Raw genomic sequence first — 21,911 nt, forward strand, 5'->3', positions numbered from 1 at the left:
CATTCATTTATAGACACTTAGGTTGATTTTATATCTTGGCTATTGTGAATAATGCTGCAATGAATATGGGAGGATAGGTATCCCTTTGACATACTGATTTCATTTTCTTTGGATATATACTCAATAGTAGGATTGCTAGATCATATGATAGTTTTATTTTTAATTTTTTGAGGAACCTCCATACCATTTTCCATAATGGCTCTACTAATTTACATTTCTACCAACAGTTTGCAGGTATGTCTTTTTCTCCCATCCTTTCCAACACTTGCTATCTTTTGTCTTTTTTATTATAGCCATTCTAACAGGTGGAAGGGGATAGCTCACTGTGGTTTTAATTTTCATTTTCCTCATCATTAATGATGCTGAGCAATTTTTCAAATACCTCTTGGCCAGTTCTATATCTTCCTTTAAGGAGTATCTACTCAGGTCCTTCGCTCATTTCTTAATTGGGTTACTTTTTTTTCTATTGGGTTCAGTTTCTCATATTTTGTATATTAGCCTCTCATCAGATACATAGTTTGCAAATATTTTCTCCCATTCTATAGATTGTCTCTTCACTCTGCTGATTTTTTCCCTTTGCTGTGCAAAAGCTTTTTAATTTAATGCAATGCCATTTGCCTGTTTCTAGTTTTGTCACCTGTACTTTTGAGATCATATTCAAAAATTATTGCCCAGAACAATGTCATGGAGATTTCCTCCTGTGGTTTCTTCCAGTAGTTTGATAGATAGTTTTGGGTCTTTCATTTAAGTCTTCAATGCAGGTTGAGTTAATGTTTATATATGGGGTGAGATAGGGCCTAATTGCATTCTTCTGTATATGAATATCCAGTTTTCCCAACAGCATTTATGAAAGAGACTGCCCTTTCCTTGTTTTATGTTCTTGATACCTTTGTGGAAAATCAATTGGCTATAAATGGATGGATTTATTTCTGGGTTGTCTATTCTGTTCCATGTGTCTGTTTTATACCACTCCTATGCTGCTTCTTTTTTACAATAGCTTTGTCACGTATTTTGAAGTCAGGTAGTGTGATGCCTCTAATTTTGCTCTTTATAGAGAATATTTCTATGGCTCATCAGGGCCTTTGTAGCTCCCTACAAATTTAAGGATAGTTCTTTGTATTTCTGTAAAGAATATCCTTGTTATATTGATAGGGGTAGTGTTGAATCATTGAATCTGTAGATGACTTTGGGTAGTAAAAATGTTTTTAAAATGTTATTTCTTCCAATTTGTGTACAGCTGATATCTTTGCATTTATTTTTGTCTTTTATTTCTTTCATCAATATTTTATTGCTTTCAGTGTACAGATGTCTTACCTCCTTGGTTAAATTTATTCCTAAGTATTTTTGGAGCTATTGGAAATGGGATTGTTTTCTTGATTTATTTTTCATAATGTTTACTGATAGTGTATGTAAATGCTACTGACTTCTGTGTGTTATTTTGAATCCTGTGACTTTACTAAATTTATTAGCTATAACAGTTTTTTTTTTGTTTAGTCTTTAGGGGCTTCTATATATAAGGTCGTATCATCTGCAAACAGATAATTTAAATTGTTCCTATCTAATTTGAAAGCTTATATTTCTTTTCCTTGTTTTATTGCTCTGGCTTCAGACCTCCGTTAACTATATTGAATAAAATTGCCAAGATTGGGCTTCCTTTTTTGCTATGATTTTGCTGTGTCCCTATCCAAATCTCAACTTGAATTATAATTTCCACAATCTTCAGAAATCCTGGGAGGAACCTGGTGGGAAGTAATTGAATCATGGAGGTGGTTTCCCACATGCTGTTCTCATGATAGTGAGTTCTTGTGATATCTGATAGTTTTATACGTGTCTGGCAATTCCCCTGCTGGCACTTCTTTCTCCTGCCACCATGTGAATGAGGATATGTTTGCTTCCACTTCCCCCATGATTGTAAGTTTCATGAAGCCTCCCCAGCCATGTGGAACTATGAGTCAATTAAACCTCTTTTCTTTATAAATTACCCAATTTCAGGTATTTCTTCATAGCAGCATGAGAACAAACTAATACAGTAAATTGGCACCAAGATAGTGGGGTGCTGTTATAAGGATATCCAAAAATGTGGAAGCGACATTGGAACTAGGTAACAGGCAGAAGTTGGAACACTTTGGAGGGCTCAAAATAAGATAGCAAAATGTGGGAAAGTTTGGAACTTCCTAGAGACTTAGAGGGCTCAGAAAACAGAAAGATGCGGAAAAGTTTGGAATTTCCTAGAGGCTTGGTGGATGACTTTGACCAAAATGCTGATATTGATATGGACAATGAAGTCCAGAATGAGGTGGTCTCAGATGGAGATGAGGAACTTGTTGGGAACTGGAGTAAAGGTCACTCTTACCATATTTTAAGAGATTGGAGGCATTTTTCCCCTGCCCTACAGATCTGTGGAACTTTAAACTTGAGAGAGATGGTTTAGGGTGCCCATATGAGGAGAATGGAGAGATCCAAAATTGACACCCTATCGTCAAAATTGAAAGAGCTAGAGGAGCAAGATCAAAAAAACTCAAAACCCAGCAGAAGACAAGAAATAACTAAGATCAGAGCTGAGCTGAAGGAGATTGAGACACGGAAAACCCTTCAAAAAATCAATAAATTCAAGAGCTGGTTTTTTGAAAAGATCAACAAAATAGACAGACCACTAGCCAGAATGATTAAAAATAAAAGAGAGAACAACCAAATAGATGCAATAAAAAATGATAAGGGGAAATCACCACAGATTCCACAGAAATTCAAACCATCATCAGAGAATATTACAAACAACTCTATGCGCATAAACTAGTAAACCTGGAAGAAATGGATAAATTCCTGGACTCCTGTGTCCTCCCAAGCCTAAACCAGGAGGAAGCTGAAACTATGAATAGACCAATAACAAGGTCTGAAGTTGAGGCAGCAATTAAGAGCCTACCACACAAAAAAAGCCCAGGTCCAGACGGGTTCACAGCCGAATTCTACCAGACACACAAGGAGGAGCTGGTGCCATTCCTTCTAAAACTATTTCAAACAATCCAAAAAGAGGGAATCCTTCCCAAATCATTTTATGAGACCAACATCATTCTGATACCAAAACCCGGCAGAGACCCAACGAGAAAAGAAAACTTCAGGCCAATATCCATGATGAACATAGATGCAAAAATCTTCAATAAAATATTGGCAAGCCGATTGCAACAGCAAATCAAAAAACTTATTCATCATGATCAAGTAGGATTCATCCCGGGGATGCAAGGCTGGTTCAACATACGCAAGTCAATAAACGTAATTCACCACATAAACAGAACCAAAAACAAAAACCACATGATTATCTCAATTGAAGCAGAGAAGGCATTCGACAAAATTCAACAGCCCTTTATGCTAAAAACCCTCAATAAACTCAGTATCGATGGCACGTATCTCAAGGTAATAAAAGCTGTTTATGACAAACCAACAGCCAATATCATACTGAATGGGCAAAAACTGGAAGCATTCCCTTTGAAATCTGGCACTAGACAAGGATGCCCTCTTTCACCACTCCTATTCAATATAGTACTGGAAGTTCTAGCCAGAGCAGTCAGGCAAGAAAAAGAAATAAAGGGTATTCAAATAGGAAAGGTGGAAGCCAAATTGTCTCTATTTGCAGATGACATGATAGTATACCTAGAAGACCCCATCGCCTCAGCCCAAAAACTCCTGAAACTGATAAGCAACTTCAGCAAAGTCTCAGGATATAAAATCAATGTGCAAAAATCACAAGCATTCGTCTACACCAATAACAGACTTAAAGAAAGCCAAATCAAGAACAAACTGCCATTCACAATTGCTACAAAAAGAATAAAATACCTTGGAATACAACTCACAAGGAACGTAAGAGACCTCTTCAAGGAGAACTACAAACCACTGCTCAACGAAATCAGAGAGGACACAAACAGATGGAGAAACATTCCATGTTCATGGTTAGGAAGAATTAATATCGTGAAAATGGCTATACTGCCCAAAGTAATTTACAGAATCAACGCTATCCCCATCAAGCTACCATTGACTTTCTTCACAGAACTGGAAAAAACCACCATGAACTTCATATGGAACCAAAAGAGAGCCCGCATAGCCAAGTCAATTCTAAGCAAAAAGAACACAGCGGGGGGCATCACACTACCGGATTTCAAACTATACTACAAGGCTACAGTAATCAAAACAGCATGGTACTGGTACCAAAACAGAGATATAGACCAATGGAACAAAACAGAGGCACCGGAGGCAACACAACATACATACAACTATACAATCTTTGATAAACCTGACAAAAACAAGCAATGGGGAAAGGACTCCATGTTTAACAAATGGTGTTGGGAAAACTGGCTAGCCATGTGCAGAAAGCAGAAACTGGACCCCTTCCTGACACCTTACACTAAAATTAACTCCAGATGGATTAAAGACTTAAACATAAGACCTGGCACCATAAAAACCCTAGAAGGAAATCTAGGCAAAACTATCCAGGACATAGGAGTAGGCAAGGACTTCATGAAGAAAACACCAAAAGCATTGGCAACAAAAGCCAAAATAGACAAATGGGACCTAATGAAACTCCACAGCTTCTGCACGGCAAAAGAAACAGTCACTAGAGTGGATAGGCAACCAACAGAATGGGAAAAAATTTTCGCAGTCTACCCATCTGACAAAGGGCTGATATCCAGAATTTACAAACAACTCAAACAGATTTACAGGAAAAAAACAAACAAGCCCATTCAAATGTGGGCAAAGGATATGAACAGATACTTTACGAAAGAAGACATATATGAGGCCAACAATCATATGAAAAAATGCTCATCGTCACTGGTCATCAGAGAGATGCAAATCAAAACCACATTGAGATACCATCTCACGCCAGTTAGAATGGCGATCATTAAAAAATCTGGAGACAACAGATGCTGGAGAGGACGTGGAGAAAAAGGAACACTTTTACACTGTTGGTGGGATTGTAAATTAGTTCAACCATTGTGGAAGACAGTGTGGCGATTCCTCAAGGCCTTAGAAATAGAAATTCCATTTGACCCAGCAATCCCATTACTGGGTATATATCCAAAAGACTATAAATCATTCTACTATAAGGACACATGTACACGAATGTTCATTGCAGCACTGTTTACAATAGCAAAGACCTGGAATCAACCCAAATGCCCATTGATAATAGACTGGATTGGGAAAATGTGGCACATATACACCATGGAATATTATGCAGCAATCAGAAATGATGAGTTTGTGTCGTTTGTAGGGACATGGATGAATCTGGAGAACATCATCCTCAGCAAACTGACACAAGAACAGAAAACGAAACACCGCATATTCTCACTCATAGGTGGGTGATGAAAAATGAGAACACATGGACACAGAAAGGGGAGTACTAAACACTGGGGTCTATTGGGGGAAAAGGGGAGGGCCAGTGGGAGGGGGAGGTGGGGAGGGATAGCCTGGGGAGAAATGCCAAATGTGGGTGAAGGGGAAAAGAAAAGCAAAGCACACTGCCATGTGTGTACCTACGCAACTGTCTTGCATGCTCTGCTCATGTACCCCAAAACCTAAAATCCAATAAAAAATTAAAAAAAAATGGCAGAAGAAATTTCTAAGCAGTGAAATGTACAAAAGGAAGTACAATATAAAACTTAGGAAAATCTGCAGCCCAACCATGCAATAGAAAAGAAAAACCCATTTTCTGAGGAAAATTCAAGGTGGCTGCAGAAATTTGCATAGAAAATGAAGAGATGACTATTAATCACCAAGACAATGGGGAAAATGTCTCCAGGGCACATCAGAGACCTTCATAGCCGTCTGTCTCATCAAAAGCCCAGAGACCTATGAGGGAAAAATGGTTTCATAGGCCAGGCCCAGGGCTCCCCTTGGCTGTGAAGACTAAGGACATGGTGCCTTGCATCCCAGCTGCTTCAGCTCCAGTGGTGGGTAACCGGGGCAAAGGTACAGCTTGAGTAATTGCTTCAGAGGGTACAAGCCCCAAGCCTTGGTGGCTTCCATGTGGTGTTGAGCTTCTTGGTGCACAGAAGTAAAGAACTGAGGTTTGGGAATCTTCACCTAGATTTCAAAGGATGTCTATAAATGCTTGGGTGTCCATGCAGAAGATTGCTACAGGGGTGGAGTCCTCATGGAGAACCTCTGCTAGTGCAATGCAGAAGGGAAATGTGAGGTTGAAGCCCCTACACAGTGTCCCCACTGAAGCACTGCCTCGTTGAACTATGAGAAGTGGGCTACTGTCCTCCAGTCCCCAGAATGGTAGATCCTCTGAAAGCTTACACCATGCACCTGGAAAAGCAGCAGACATTCAATAACAACCCATGAAAGCAGCTGGGAGGGTGGGTTTTACCCTGCAAAGCTACAATCCCCACAGTTCCCAGAGACAGAGCTTCCCAAGGCCATGGGAGCCCACCTCTTATATCAGGGTCATCTAGATGTGAGACATGGAGTCAAAGGAGACCATTTTGGAACTTTAAGGTTTCATAACTGCTCTATTGGACTTTGGACTTGCATAGGATCTGTAGCCCCTTTGTTTTTGCCAATTTCTCCCATTTGGAATGGGCATACTTATTCAGTGCTTATACCCCCATTGTATCTAGGAAGTAACTAACCTGCTTTTGATTTTATGGGCTCATAGGGTGGAAGGAACTTGCCTTGTCTCAGATGAAACTTTGGACTTGTACTTTTGGGTTAATGCCAGAAGGGATTAAGATTTTGGAAGACTGTTGGAAAGGCATGATTGTGTTTTGAAATATAAGGACATCAGATTTGGTAGGGGCCAAGGGCAGAATGATATGGTTTGGTTTGGCTGTGTGCCCACCCAAATCTCATGTTGAATTGTAATCCCCACAATCCCCACGTACCCTGGGAGGAACCTGGTAGGAGGTAATTGAATCATGGAAATGGTTTCTCCCATGCTGTTCTTGTGATAGTGAGTGAGTTCTCATGAAATCTGATGGTTTTCTAAGTGTCTGGCATTTCCCCTGCTGGCATGTCTCTCTCCTGCCACCATATGAAGAAGGATGTGTTTGCTTCCCCTTCCACCATGATTGTAAGTTTCCTAAGGCCTCCCAGCCATGTGGAACTGTGAATCAATTAAACCTTTTTTCTTTCTTTCTTTCTTTTTTTTTTTTTTTGAGACAGAGTTTCGCTCTTGTTGCCCAGGCTGGAGTACAATGGCACAATGTCGGCTCACTGCAACCTCCTGGGTTCAAGCAATTCTCCTGCCTCAGCCTCCCAAGTAGCTGAGACTACAGGTACACAGCTAATCTTTGTATTTTCAGTAGAGATGGGGTTTCACCATGTTGATCAAGATGGTCTTAATCTCTTGACCTCCTAATCCACCTACCTCAGCCTCCCAAAATACTGGGATTATAGGCGTGAGCCACCGAGCCCAGCCAAACCCTTTTTATTTATGAATTACCCAGTCATGGGCATTGATGACAGCATGAAAAAGAACTAATACATTTTCTTATTTTGAAGCTCAAGGGAAGAGCTTTCAACTTTTCCCCTATGAGTGTGATGTTAGCATATCATATATTACTTTTATTATATTGAGGTATACTGCTTTTATATCTAATTTGTTGAGTTTTTACTATAAAAGGATGTTGAATTTTTTTCAACTATGTTTTCTAAATCTAATAAAATGATATGTTTTTTCCTTCATTCCATTAGTGTTATGCATCACATCTATTTATTTGCATATGTTGAACAATTTTGCATCCCTGGTATGAATCCCACTTAATTATGGTGAATGATCTTTTTAATGTGCTATTGAATTCCATTTGCTATAATAGTATTTTGCAGAATATTTTTGCATCTGTGTTTCTTAGGGATATTGGTCTGTAGGTTTTTTTTTTTTTGCAGTATCTTCATTTGACATTGGTATCAGGGTGATGCTGGCCTTGTAAAATGATTTTGGAAGCATTTCCTACTATTTGATGCTTTTAGATAATTTAGGAAAATTGTTATTTAAAAAAAATTGGTAGGATTCAGCAGTGAAGCCATCATTTCTTGGGGTTCACTTTGATGGGAGACTTTGTATTATTGATTCAATCTCTTTAACCACTGATCTGCTAAGATTTTACATTTCTTCACAATTAAGTCTTGGTAGGTTGTATGTATCAAGGAATTTATCCACTTTCTCTTTTATGTTATCCCATTCATTGGTAGATAGTTCTTCAAAATAATCTCTAACAATCCTTTGTGTTTTCATGGTATCAGATGTAATGTCTCCTTTTTCCTTTTTTCTTATTATACTAAGTTCTATGATACATGTGCAAAATGTGCAGGTTTGTTACATAGATATACACATGCCATGGTGGTTTGCTTCACCCATCAACCCATCATCTACATTCAGTATTTATCCTAATGCTATCCCTCCCCTAGCCCTACACCCCCTGACAGGCCTCTGTGTGTGATGTTCCCCTCCAGATGTCCATGGGATTTCATTGTTTAACTCCCACTTATAAGTGAGAATATGCAGTGTTTGGTTTTCTGTTCCTGTGTTACTTTGCTGATAATGATGGTTTCCCGCTTCATCCAGGCCCCTGCAAAGGACATGAACTCATCTTTTTATGGCTGCATAGTATTCCACGGTGTATATGTGCCATATTTCCTTTATCAAGTCTATCATTGATGGACATTTGGGTTGGTTCCAAGTCTTTGCTATTGTGAATAGTGCTGCAATAAACATACATGGGCATGTACCTTTATAATAGAATAATTTATAATCCTTTGGGTATATCCCCAGTAATGGGACTGCTGGGTCAAAATATATTTCTGGTTCTAGATCTTTGAGGAATTGCCACACTGTCTTCCACAATGGTTGAACTAATTTGCACTCCCACCAACAACATAAAAGCATTCCTATTTCTCCACATCCTCTATAGCATCTTTTGATTCCTGAGTTTTTAATGATTGCCATTCTAACTGTCATGAGATGGTATCTCATTATGGTTTTGATTTTCATTTCTCTAATGACCTGTGATGATGAGATTTTTTCATATGTTTATTGGCTGCACAAACGTCTTCTTTTGAGAAGTGTCTGTTAATATCCTTTCCCCAGTTTTTGATAGAGCCAGATTTTTTTGTTTGTTTGTTTCTTCTTGTAAATTTGTTTAAGTTCCTTGTAGATTCTGGTTATTTGTTCTTTGTCAGATGGATAGATTGCAAAAATGTTCTCTCATTCTGCAGGTTGCCTGTTTACTCTGATGACAGTTTCTTTCACTGTGTAGAAGCTGTTTAGTTTAATTAGATCCCATTGATCAATTTTGTTGCCGTTGCTTTTGATGTTTTAGTTATGAAGTCTTTGCTCATACCTATGTCCTGAATGATGTTGCCTAAGTTTTCTTCTATGGTTTTTATGGTATTAGATCTTACATTTAAATCCCTAATCCACCTCGAGTTAATTTTTGTATAAGATGTAAGGAGTCCAGTTTCAGTGTTCTGCATATGGCTAGCCAGTTTTCCCAACAGTATTTCTTAAACATGGAATCATTTCCCCATTGCTTGTTTTTGTCAGGTTTGTCAAAGATCAGATGGTTGTAGATGTCTGGTGTTATTTCTGAGGCCTCTGTTCTGTTCCATTGGTCTATATATCTGTTTTGGTATCAGTACCATGCTGTTTTAGTTCTTGTAGCCTTGTAGTATAGTTTGATGTCAGGTAGTATGATGCCTCCAGCTTTATTCTTCTTGCATAGGATTGTCTTGCTATATGGCCTCTTTTTTGGTTTCATATGAAATTTAAAGTAGTTTTTTCTAATTCTGTGAAGAAAGTCAATGGTAGCTTGATGGGGATAGCATTGAATCTATAAATTACTTTGGACAATATGACCATTTTTACAGTATTGATTCTTCCTATCCATGAGCATGTAATGTTTTCCCATTTGTTTGTGTCCTCTCTTATTTCCTTGAGAGTGATTTGCAGTTTTCCTTTAAGAGATCCTTCACATCCCTTGTAAGTTGTATTCCTAGGTATTCTATTCTCTTTGTAACAATTGTGAATGGGAGCTCACACATGATTTGGCTGTTTGCCTATTATTGATGTATAGGAATGCTTGTGATTTTTGCACGTTGATTTTGTATCCTGAGATTGCTGAAGTTGCTTATCAGCTTAAGGAGAGTTTGGGCTGAGATGATCAGGTTTTCTAAATACACAGTCATGTCATCTGCAAATAGAGACAATTTGACTTGCTCTGTTCCTCTTTGAATACCCTTTACTTCTTTCACTTGCCTGATAGCCCTGGCCAGAACTTCCAATACTATGTTGAATAGGAGTGGTGAGAAAGGGCATCCTTGTCTTATTCTTGTTTTTCTAGTTTTATTAGTTTCTTGGGGTATAACATTAAGTTGTTTATTTAAGATCTTTCTTCTTGTTTGATGTAGGTGTTTATTGCCATAAACTATCCTTTTAAAACTGATTTTGCTGTGTCTTATAGGTCTTGATATATTATATTTCCATTTTCAGTTGTCTCAAGAAATTTTTTAAGTTTTCATTTTAATTTTTTTCTTGACCTATTCATTAATCAGGTGTATATTGTTTAATTTTCACATATTTGTGAATATTCCAATATTCCTCCTGTTATTGATTTCTAGTTTTATACCATTGTGTTCAGAAAAGATACTTGATATGATTTCAGTATTCTCAAAGTTGTTAAGACTTGTTTTGCAGACTAACATGTTGCCTATCCTGGAGAATGTTCCATGTACGATGGAGAGGAAAGTGTATTCTGGTGCTATTGTGGTGAATGTTTTGTATATATCTGTGAAGTTCATTCAATCTAGAGTATAATGTAAGCCCAATGTTTCCTTATTAATTTTCTATGTGAATGATTTGTTCCTTGCTGAAAGAGGAGAGTTGAATTCCCTTAATGTTGTTGTATTGCAGTCTGTGCTCCTTTAGATCTATTGTTTGCTTTGTATATTTAAGTGCCCAATGTTGCATGTGTATATATTTGCAATTGTATATTCTCTTGCTGAGTTGGTGCCTTTAATATAATGGCCTTCTTTGTCCCTTTTTACAGCTTTTTACCTGAAGTCTGTTTTATCTGATACAGGTTTGGCATCCCAAATCCCAAAATTCTAAATCCAAAAGTGCTCCCAAACCTAAAACTGTCTTCACACCAACATTATGCTCAAAGGAAAGGCTCATGGTGGCATTTAAAATTTCAATTTTTCAGATTGAAGATGCACAGCCAATAAGTATAATGCAAATACTTCAAAAGTGGTCCCAAACACTTTGGATAAGATATATTCAACCTGTCTAACTAGATCTACTCTTGCAGTTTAAAATATGTGTGCATCCAATGATGTAATACATTTTCTTATCCCTTTACTTTTTGTCTATGTGTATCCATATAGGTGAAATGAGTTTCTTGTAGCCAACATATAGTTGGGTCATATTTTTAAAAATCTATTTAACCACTCTGTGGCTTTTGATTAGAGAATTTTATCCATTTATATTCAAGGTAATTATTGACAGGAAAGGAATTACAGCTACTGTTTTGTTAATTGTTTTCTAGTTGTTTTGTAGATTCTTTGTCTCCTTCTTTCTCTGTCATTGTATTCCTTTGTGGCTCAGTGATATTCTCTAGTAGTATGTTTTGATTCCTTGTGTATCTACTATAGGTATTTACTTTGTCATTACCATGAGGCTTATAGAAAACATCTTATTATAACTGATTATTTTAATTAAGCTTGTAACAATTTAACATTGTCTGCAAAAAGAAAACCCACCTTTACACTTTTAGTGCACTCCCTCTCCACATTTTGGATTTTTAATGTCAAAATTTACATCTTTTTATATTTCATATATTATAACAAATTATTGTAGCTATTATGTTTAATAGTTTATTCTTTTAATCTTTATACTAACAATATCAATGATTTAAAGACCACTATTATAGTATTAGAGTATTCTGAATTGACCGTGTGCTTACTTTTACCAGTGAGTTTTATACTTTTAGATGTTATCTTATTCATTAGTTTTATTTTTTCTGTAGCTTGAAGAACTTCGTTTAGCATTTTTTTGTAAGACAGGTCTGGTGGTAATGAACTCCTTTAGCTTTTGCTCATCTGGGAAAATATTTATCTCTCATTTCTTAATAACAGCTTTGTTAGATGCTATATTCTTGATTGGCAAGTTTTTCTTCCCTTCAGCAATTTCAATATATCATCCCACTCTTTAGTGGCCTGTAAGGTTTCTACTGAGTAGTCTACTGTTAGACATATTGGATACCCCTTATTTCATTGGCATCTTTTCTCTTGCTACTTTTAGGGTCCTTTCTTTGTCTTTGGTCTTTGACATTTTAGTTACAATATCATGAGTTAGTCTTATTTAGATTGAATCCTATTGGAGACCTTTGATTATTGTTTACCTCAATATTTATATTTTTATTCATATTCAGAAAGTATTTTTTCTATTATTACTTCAAATAAGCTTTCTATTCCTTTATTTTTCTCTTCTTTTTATGACACCTATGACTCAAATATTTGTTCTTTTGCTGCTCTCTCATTAATCCTTTACCCTTTCTTTATTACTTTCTACTTTTTTCCTTTATTTTCAAATAACCTGTCTCTGAATTCACAAATTCATTCTTCTATTTGATCGATTTTGCAGTTGATACTCTCAATACCATTTTTCATTTTGTTCATTGTGTTTTTCATTACCAGGATTTCTGTTTGATTTTTTTATCGCTTCAGTCTGTTAAATCTTTTGTACTGGTCACTTATTGCTTCCCTTTTTGTTGAATTGTTTCTCTTTATTTTCTAGAAGTTTGTTGAGCTTCCTTAAAACTGTTGTTTTCAATACTTTTTCAGCACTTCATACATTTCAATTTCATTAGAGTCAGTCACTGGCCCTTTTTATTGATCCATTTTCTGACATCACATTTCCTTGATCCTTGTGGTTGTCCATTGATGTCTGTGATTTGGAAGAAGAAAGTACTTATTCCAGTCTTCACAGACTGGCTATGTCTGAAAAAGTCCAGTTGCAAATGTGTCACTGAGGTGCATCAGAAGCCTGGGGCAGCTGCAACCAACATGGCACTGCCAGAAACTTGGGGCATCCTTTGGAAGGCTCAGCACTAGATTGGACCAGAAGCCCAAGGAAGTTGCAGCGAGCATTAGACTGGGACACAAATGAAGCCAGCAGCCAGTGAGGCCTGCCTCCTGCTGAAGGCTGCCTGACGCTGAGGCTTGTTGATGATGGCCCAGCAGTGGAATAGGCTAGAGATTGAGTTTGCCATGCAAGGCTGATATCTGTAGGAGCTGTGTGGCACTGTCTGGCACTGGAGCAGTTCTAGAGGCTCAGGTTGTAGGTATTGGCCTGGCATATGGAGCCATGAAGATCTTCCCAGTGCTGGGTTCCACTGCAGCAGTCCCACTTTTGGGGTCCCAGATAAAGTCCTTCACTCACTGACCTCTCTTTATCCCAAGCAAAGGGTATCTCTCTTTATATTGTGCTGCCTGGCACTGGGAGAGGGTGACATGGGCTAAGGTAAAACCGTCCTCCCTATCTTCTTCAATGTGTCTTTTCTAATAATTGTGGTAAAACCAGGTACTCTGATATCTCACCTGGTTTCCTTAACTCTTTTGAAGGTTTTTTTTGTGTGTGTTTGAATAGTTGCTTAAATTGATGTTCCTGCATGGGGCAATTACTAGAGAGTACTCCATCATCTTGCGCTGTCCCTTCTCAAACTTACCTTTTACTCGTCAAATGACATCTTAGTACTGAGCAAGTACCCAATGAAACCACTCTTATTTTCATGTAACTTGATATCTTTAGTTACTTGGCTGATGATTCATTTCCAAGAACATACACTTTACTGTGGAAAAGTTATTTCAATACTCATTCATTCTTTTACTCATTCACTATTTTATTGAGAACCTGTTGTATATAAAGTATTGTACTAGCTTCTGGATAAATAAAAACAAGAAGGGAAGAAGAAGATTTATTTTATTTGAGCTAATAATGCTCCAGTGAAGTCTACAGATAATTATAAAATTATACAATACATACAAGGGCAGAAATGGCTACATGCTGCCAGTAGAGCACATAGTAGAGACATCTTACTTAGAATGATGGACTAGAATGTAAAAGGTATTTTAATCAATGGCATTCATTGGCTCAGTTTCTATCACAAGGAGGGTTTCATGCTGAATTCTGTGTATTCAAGAGGTATATGACCTCAGTGGGCTTAAGATCAAATTGGTGAGAAGGAATATTTACATATTTAGGGAATAACAAGAAGACAGAATTCTTGTGGGACAGGAGTAGGAAATAAAGTTGAAGAGGTAGTTTAGAGTCATGTTGTAAAGAGCCCTAAATGCTACAATAAGAGGTTTTACAATTTATTCAATGTACTAACAAATAAAAAAGGGCATTGAGGGTTTTTAAGAAGGCATGAATGAAAATGTCTACCTTCTCTGCTATAATATAAGCTCAAAGAATCCAGGAACTGTGCTTCCCATGTTTGACACTGTCAATCCAGAGCCTAGCTCAGTTTTTATCCTACAGCATGTACTCAATACATGTATACTGACCAACAGCCTACATACAAAGCGCTGCCTTAGAAAGATAACTCTGACTATGGTTAACAGCAAGTATTGGGTGGCAGACTAGAGTCAAATGAAAAAAAACAGTTTGGCTGTTCTTGAGTAAAGTAATGAAGGTCTGGGCTATAGAGAGAATATTGGAAATAAAATGAGGATATGCTTGCAAGGAAGAAGTGGGTAGCACTTAATGACTGGATAGGTTAATGGGCAAGACAAATGGTGGAAACGGATTATTTTAAGGTTTTAAGAGGATAATAGAAAAGAGCTGTTGGCAGAAATAGGGGAGTCTAGGAAGGAAACTAATTTGGGGAGAAAAATTATGAGTATGGGCTTTACAAATACAAATACACTTGTCCAAAAATTTTCTACTAATTTCCAATAGACTAAGTGTCTAAGAGATTATAGACAACTAATTTTCTGTATTGTTACACTACATAGTGGTTATGTTCAAGCCATCAGTTATAGAAATGGTCTGATGCCAAGGCCATGTTATTTTCCACACACATCAACAGGCAGAAATTCCACTATGCCTTTTAAGATGGAAGCTTTTTGAATGTGGAGTGTCTTCATCTGTTTTGTGCTTTTAGAATAACTGAGAATGGGTAATTTATAATGGACAGAAATTTATTGGCACACAGTTCTAGAGGTTGGGAATTCCAGGATCAAGATCCTTCTTAAAGGGCCTTGTCAAGAGCCTTCTTGTTGCATTAGCATGTGGCTGAAGGCAGAAGGGCAAAAGCACAAGAAATGAACCTATTCCTACGAGTACTTTTTATATCAGCATTAATCCATTCATGAAGGTGGAGCCCTAAAGACCTAAACACCTCCCATTAAGCCTTACCTCCAAACATTGTTGCATTGAGAAATAAGTTTCCAACACACGAATTCTGGGGGCGCATTCAAACCACAGCATGGAACAAATGAATGAAATGAAAGTGTAAGTGACTTCCACAGCAACTCAACAATAATATTAAATCATACAGAATGTTTAAAATACCTAACTATTGAAATACTATCTTTTGAAATTCAGTACTGCAATTTCAAGGTCCAGTTTCATTAACTAGTGTACTGAAAAAATAATGGTATGTATGTCCTTGCAGAGAACAGGCAGTTGAATGGTGTTTAAAAAAATAGTAACAAGATACAATAGCAATTTACTAAGCCAATATGTCATAACTTTGATTATGCAAAAAGTGAAGTGGAGTGTAGTGAATTTGAGGTCAACTTTTCAAACAAGTCATCAGGGGGAAAATAAGAAAAGTGGCAAAGAGCTAAATATGCATGAAGCTGCTATTGAAGTTTAATGGAAAAATGGGGCTCTTGTCAGCTAGTTGAGTACTTAATAATGTTAACACCACTACAAACAAGTTGTGGTTTATAGCTTCAATTTCCTACATACTGGCAAGAGAATTAACAAGACTGATGCAGTAAGATCTTAGATTTCAGTCAAATTAGGTGACTAAGAGTGTGGTGAAAAAACACTTGTTCTTGAAGGGAACACAACTCTATCAGGAACTTGTTACATTCTGCATCAGATCATTGGATAAGCTGCTGATTTTACAGTTACACTGAAAAAGAATACCTTTAATCAGTCCTTTCTGTACAAGTGTTATTATGTGTTAGGTTATTTAAAGGAATCTTATGCAGAAGTAGGAAGTATAAGTACATCTTTAAATGTTTGTGTATAAATTCAGAGATGAATAGAATACAATGCCTTTGTGAATATCCCTGATTCATTCAGTGTAAGATACTAGTGAAGTAGACTTTTTAAAGGTGAATTTACTTTAATTTTTCTTGCAATTTAATGGAGGCTCTCCAAGCAATTAAATGGCTCATCTGCAATGTCTTAGTCAAATAGAAACTTTCTTTTTCAAGCTCTTTCTCAGCACCAGTATGGATACTACCCAATGTCAATCATCACTGTTTTTATCTACCTTTTCTAGCTCATAAACCAGATTGAGAAAAGAGACTGGTCTATTACAAAATAGCATGTACAGGCTGGGCACGGTGGCTCACACTTGTAATCCTGGCACTTTGGGAGGCTGAGGCAGGTGGATCACTTGAGGTCAGGAGTTCGAGACCAGCCTACGCAACAGGGTGAAACCCTGTCTCTACTAAAAATATAAAAATTAGCTGAGCATGGTGGCATGCAACTGTAGTCCCAGCTACTCAGGAGGCTGAGGCAGGAGAATTGCTTGAACTGGGGAGGTGGAGGTTGCAGTGAGCCAAGATCATGCCACTTGCACTCCAGCCTGAGTGACAGAGCAAAACTCCATCTCAAAAATAAATAAATATTTAAAAAAACAAAATAGCTTGTACATATGGCCTCTTTAGAAATGAGTGAAGCAAGAGGAAAAAAGAGCAGACCAACTGATGAAGAGCTAAAGATGTTGTTGACGAAGTATCACCGCAGCTTCAGCTTATTCAGTGCAAAATATCCATATTATGTCTACAAACTGACTCCAAGTCACCTAATAATAGTAGATGGAGAAAAAAACACACTGTCATTGTTAAAAATGTTAAGTTTCGGAGGGGGATTTCCAAGATGGCACGGTAGGAACAACTCAGGATTGCAGCTCTCAGTGAAGGCGCAGAGGGTGAGTCCTAGCCGCATTTCCAGATGGATCTTTGTTGCCCACAGAACGGGGAAATTCCCAGGTGTAGAAGAGACATGGGACGCCAGCGCAGCCCTCAGCTTGCCCGACCATTTCGGCCGGTGCTGCAGCGCAGTGGCACCCCGCACAAAATGCGTTGGTCTGGGTGCCCTGTTAAACCAGCAATCTGAGATTTGGGAGGGCAGATTAGCATATCCATCTGATTAAACGGGATGTGGACAGAGAGCCAGACCAGGAGATTCACGGGAAGCGACATTTGAACTGGTGCAGTGGGTCGCTGCACGGGAAATCACACAGATCCCAGTGCCCTTTCAGCAGGTGACTAAAACACCTGGGAGAGAGTCAACTGTTCAACTGAAAAAAAAGAGAGAGAAAAAGGGCTCTGAGGCAGGAAGCCAGGTGATCAGGCTCGGCGGGTCCCACCCCACAGGGACAAACAAAATGGCGATTTGAAACGCTCGCGGTTGAGAGTTTCACCGTGGGCGCAGCGGAATCCAGGACAGTGCGGCTCGGTGGGGGAGGGGCGTCCGCCACTACCGAGGCATTCCATGCCTACTGAGGTACACTCCCATTGCTGACGCAGCCTGCCATTGCCAAGGCAACCCACCATAACAGAGAGACTCCGCCAATAGGGCAGAGCCCATGACAGCAGGGCAGAGCCCACAGGCAACAGAGCAGAGCTCATGGCAACAGGGCGGAGCCCAGACAATAGGGCAGAGCCCACGGCAACAGGGCGAATCTCGTGGTAGCTGGGCAGAGCCTCAGCAGGCAAATAGTGACTAGACTGCCTCCTAGCTGGGCAGGACAGTGCAACGGATTCTCATAAAGAAAGCCCTAACTCCCGGAGACAGAGCATCTGAGGAATGAAAAGGGGATTTATAAGTTCTGCTGCAGCAGACTTAATGCACCTGCCTAACAGCCCTGAATGAACAATGAAGCTCACAGCTCAGCACTTGAGCTCCTATAAAGTACAGTCCGTCTCCTCAAGCAGCTCCCTGACCCCTGTATATCCAAAGAGTCACCTCAAAAAGGACTGATCAGACAGACAGTTGGTGGGCATCATTCTGGGACAAAGATAGCAGAAGAAGAAACTGGTAGCACCCCTCACTGTTCCGCAGCTGCTACAGGTGTACCCCAGACAAGCAGGGCTTGGCGTGGACCTCAGCAGTCATACAGCAAAGGGGCTAGACTGGTAGAAGGAAAACTAAGTAAAAGAAATACTTCATCATCAACAATCTGGGCATCCACTCAGAGACCCAATCGAAAAGTCAGCAACTACTCAGACGACGGGTGGATAAATCCACAAAGATGGGAAGAAACCAGTGCAAAAAGGAGGAAAACACCAGAAACCAAAACACCTCACCTCCTACAAAGGACCAAAACTCCTCACCAGCAAGGGAACAGAGCTGGACAAAGAATGACTGTGACGAAATGATGGAATCAGACTTCAGAAGGTGGATAATGAGAAACTTCCATGAGCTAAAAGAACATGTCTAAATCAATGCAACGAAACTAAGAACCTTGAAAAAAGATTTGAAGAAATCATAACAAGAATGGACAACTTAGAGAGGAATATGAATGAACTGAAGGAGCTGAAAAACACAACACAAGGATTTCGCAAAGCATGCACAAGTTTCAACAACCGAATTGACAAAGCAGAAGAAAGAATATCAGAAGTCGAAGATCAACTCAATGAAATAAAATGAGAAACCAAGATTAGACAAAAAAGTGCAAAAAGAAATGAACAAAGTCTCTAAGAAATGTGGGACTATGTGAAGAGCCCTAACCTACGTTTGATAGGTGTACCAGAAGGGGACGAAGAGAATGAATCCAAGCTGGAAAATACTCTTCAGGATATTATCCAGGAAAATTTCCCCAACCTAGCAAGGCAGGCCAATATTCAAGTCCAGGAAATACAGAGAACACCATAAAGATATTCTGCAAGAAGAGCAACCCCAAGGCACATAATCGTCAGATTCACCAGGGTTGAAATGAAGGAGAGAATACTAAGGGCAGCCAGAGAGAAAGGTCGGGTCACCCGCAAAGGGAAGCCCATCAGACTCACAGCAGATCTCTCTGCAGAAACTCTACAAGCCAGAAGAGAGTAGGGGCCAATATTCAACATTCTTAAAGAAAAGAACTTTCAACCCAGAATTTCATATCCAGCCAAACTGAGCTTCAGAAGTGAAGGAAAAACAAAATCCTTTGCCAACAAGCAAGTACTCAGAGATTTTGTCACCACCAGGCCTGCTTTACAAGAGCTCCTGAAAGAGGCACTACACATAGAAAGGATCAACCAATATCAGCCATTCCAAAAACATACCAAATGCTAAAGAACATCAACAAAATGAAGTATCTGCATCAACTAACGGGCAAAACAGCCAGCTAGCATCAAAATGGCAGTATCAAATTCACACATAACAATATTAACCCTAAATGTAAATGGACTAAATGCACCAATCAAAAGACACAGACTGGAAAATTGGATAAAAAGCCAAAACCCATCGGTGTGCTGTACCCAGGAAACCCAACTCACATGCAAGGATACACAAAGGCTCAAAATAGAGGGATGGAGGAAGATTTACCAAGCAAATGGAGAGCAAAAAAAGCAGCAGTTGCAATTCTCATCTCTGATAAAATAGACTTTAAAGCAACAAAGATCAAAAGAGACAAAGAAGGCCATTACATAATGGTAAAAGGATCGATACAACAAGAAAAGCTAACGATCCTAAACATATATGGACCCAATACAGGAGCATCCAGATACATAAAGCAAGTTCTTAATGACTTACAAAGAGACTTAGACTCCCACACAATAATAGCGGGAGACTTTAACACTCTACTGTCAATATTAGACAGATCAACCAGACAGAAAATTAACCAGGATATCGAGGGCTTGAACTCAGACCTGGAACAAGCAAACCTGATAGACATTTACAGAACTCTCCACCCCAAATCCACAGAATATACATTCTTCTCAGCACCACATCACACCTACTCTAAAATTGCCCACATAATCGGAAGTAAAGCACTCCTCAGCAAATGCAAAACAACTGAAATCATAACAGTCTCTCAGATCATAGGGCAATCAAGTTAGAACTCAGAATTCAGAAACTAAATCAGAACGGCACAGCTTCATGGAAACTGAACAACTGACTCTTGAATGTTGATTGAATAAACAATGAAATGAAGGCAGAAATAAAGAACTTCAAAACCAATGAGAATGAAGACAGAACATACCAGAATGTCTGGGACACATTTAAAGCAGTCTCCATAGGAAAATATATAGCAATAAGTGCCCACATGAGCAGAGTGGAGAGATCCAAAATTGACACCCTATCATCAAAATTGAAAGAGCTAGAGGAACAAGATCAAAAAAACTTAAACCCTAGCAGAAGACAAGAAATAACGAAGATCAGAGCAGAACTGAAGGAGATAGAAACACGAAAAACCCTTCAAAAAAATCAATAAATCCAAGAGCTGGTTTTTTGAAAAGATCAACAAAATAGACAGACCACTAGCCAGACTGATAAAAAAGAAAACAGAGAATAACCAAATAGATGCAATAAAAAATGATAAAGGGGAAATCACCACAGATTCCACAGAAATTCAAACCATCATCAGAGAATATTACAAACAACTCTATGCACATAAACTAGTAAACTTGGAAGAAATGGATAAATTCCTGGACACCTATATCCTCCCAAGCCTAAACCAGGAGGAAGCCAAAACTATGAATAGACCAATAACAAGGGCAGAAGTCGAAGCAGCAATTAAGAGACTACCACACAAAAAAATCCCAGGTCCAGATGGGTTCACAGCCGAATTCTACCAGACACACAAAGAGGAGCTGGTACCATTTCTTCTGAAACTATTCCAAATAATCCAAAAAGAGGGAATCCTTCCCAAATCATTTTATGAGACCAACATCATCCTGATACCAAAACCCGGCAGAGACTCAACAAGAAAAGAAAATTTCAGGCCAATATCCATGATGAACATAGATGCAAAAATCTTCAATAAAATACTGGCAAACAGATAGCAACAGCACATCAAAAAACTTATTCATCATGATCAAGTAGGATTCATCCCGGGGATGCAAGGCTGGTTCAACATACACAAGTCTATAAATGTAATTCACCACATAAACAGAACCAAAAACAAAAACCACATGATTATCTCAATTGATGCAGAGAAGGCATTTGACAAAATTCAACAGCCCTTTAGGCTAAAATTCCTTGATAAACTCGGTATTGATGGAACGTATCTCAAAGTAATAAAAGCTATTTACGACAAACCAACAGCCAATATGATACTGAATGGGCAAAAACTGGAAGCGTTCCCTTTGAAATCTGGCACTAGACAAGGATGTCCTCTCTCACCGCTCTTATTCAATAGAGTACTGGAAGTTCTAGCCAGGCCAATCAGGGAAGAAAAAGAAATAAAGGGTATTCAAATAGGAAAGGTGGAAGCCAAATTGTCTCTATTTGCAGACGACATGATAGTATACCTAGAAGACCCCATTGCCTCAGCCCAAAAACTCCTGAAACTGATAAGCAACTTCAGCAAAGTCTCAGGATATAAAATCAATGTGCAAAAATCACAAGCATTCCTATACACCAATAACAGACTTAAAGAGAGCCAAATCAAGAATGAACTGCCATTCACAATTGCTACAAAAAGAATAAAATACCTTGGAATACAACTCACAAGGAACGTAAGAGACCTCTT

Source organism: Callithrix jacchus, chromosome X (assembly GCF_049354715.1).
Source record: "Callithrix jacchus isolate 240 chromosome X, calJac240_pri, whole genome shotgun sequence".
Classification (NCBI taxonomy): Eukaryota; Metazoa; Chordata; class Mammalia; order Primates; family Cebidae; genus Callithrix; species Callithrix jacchus.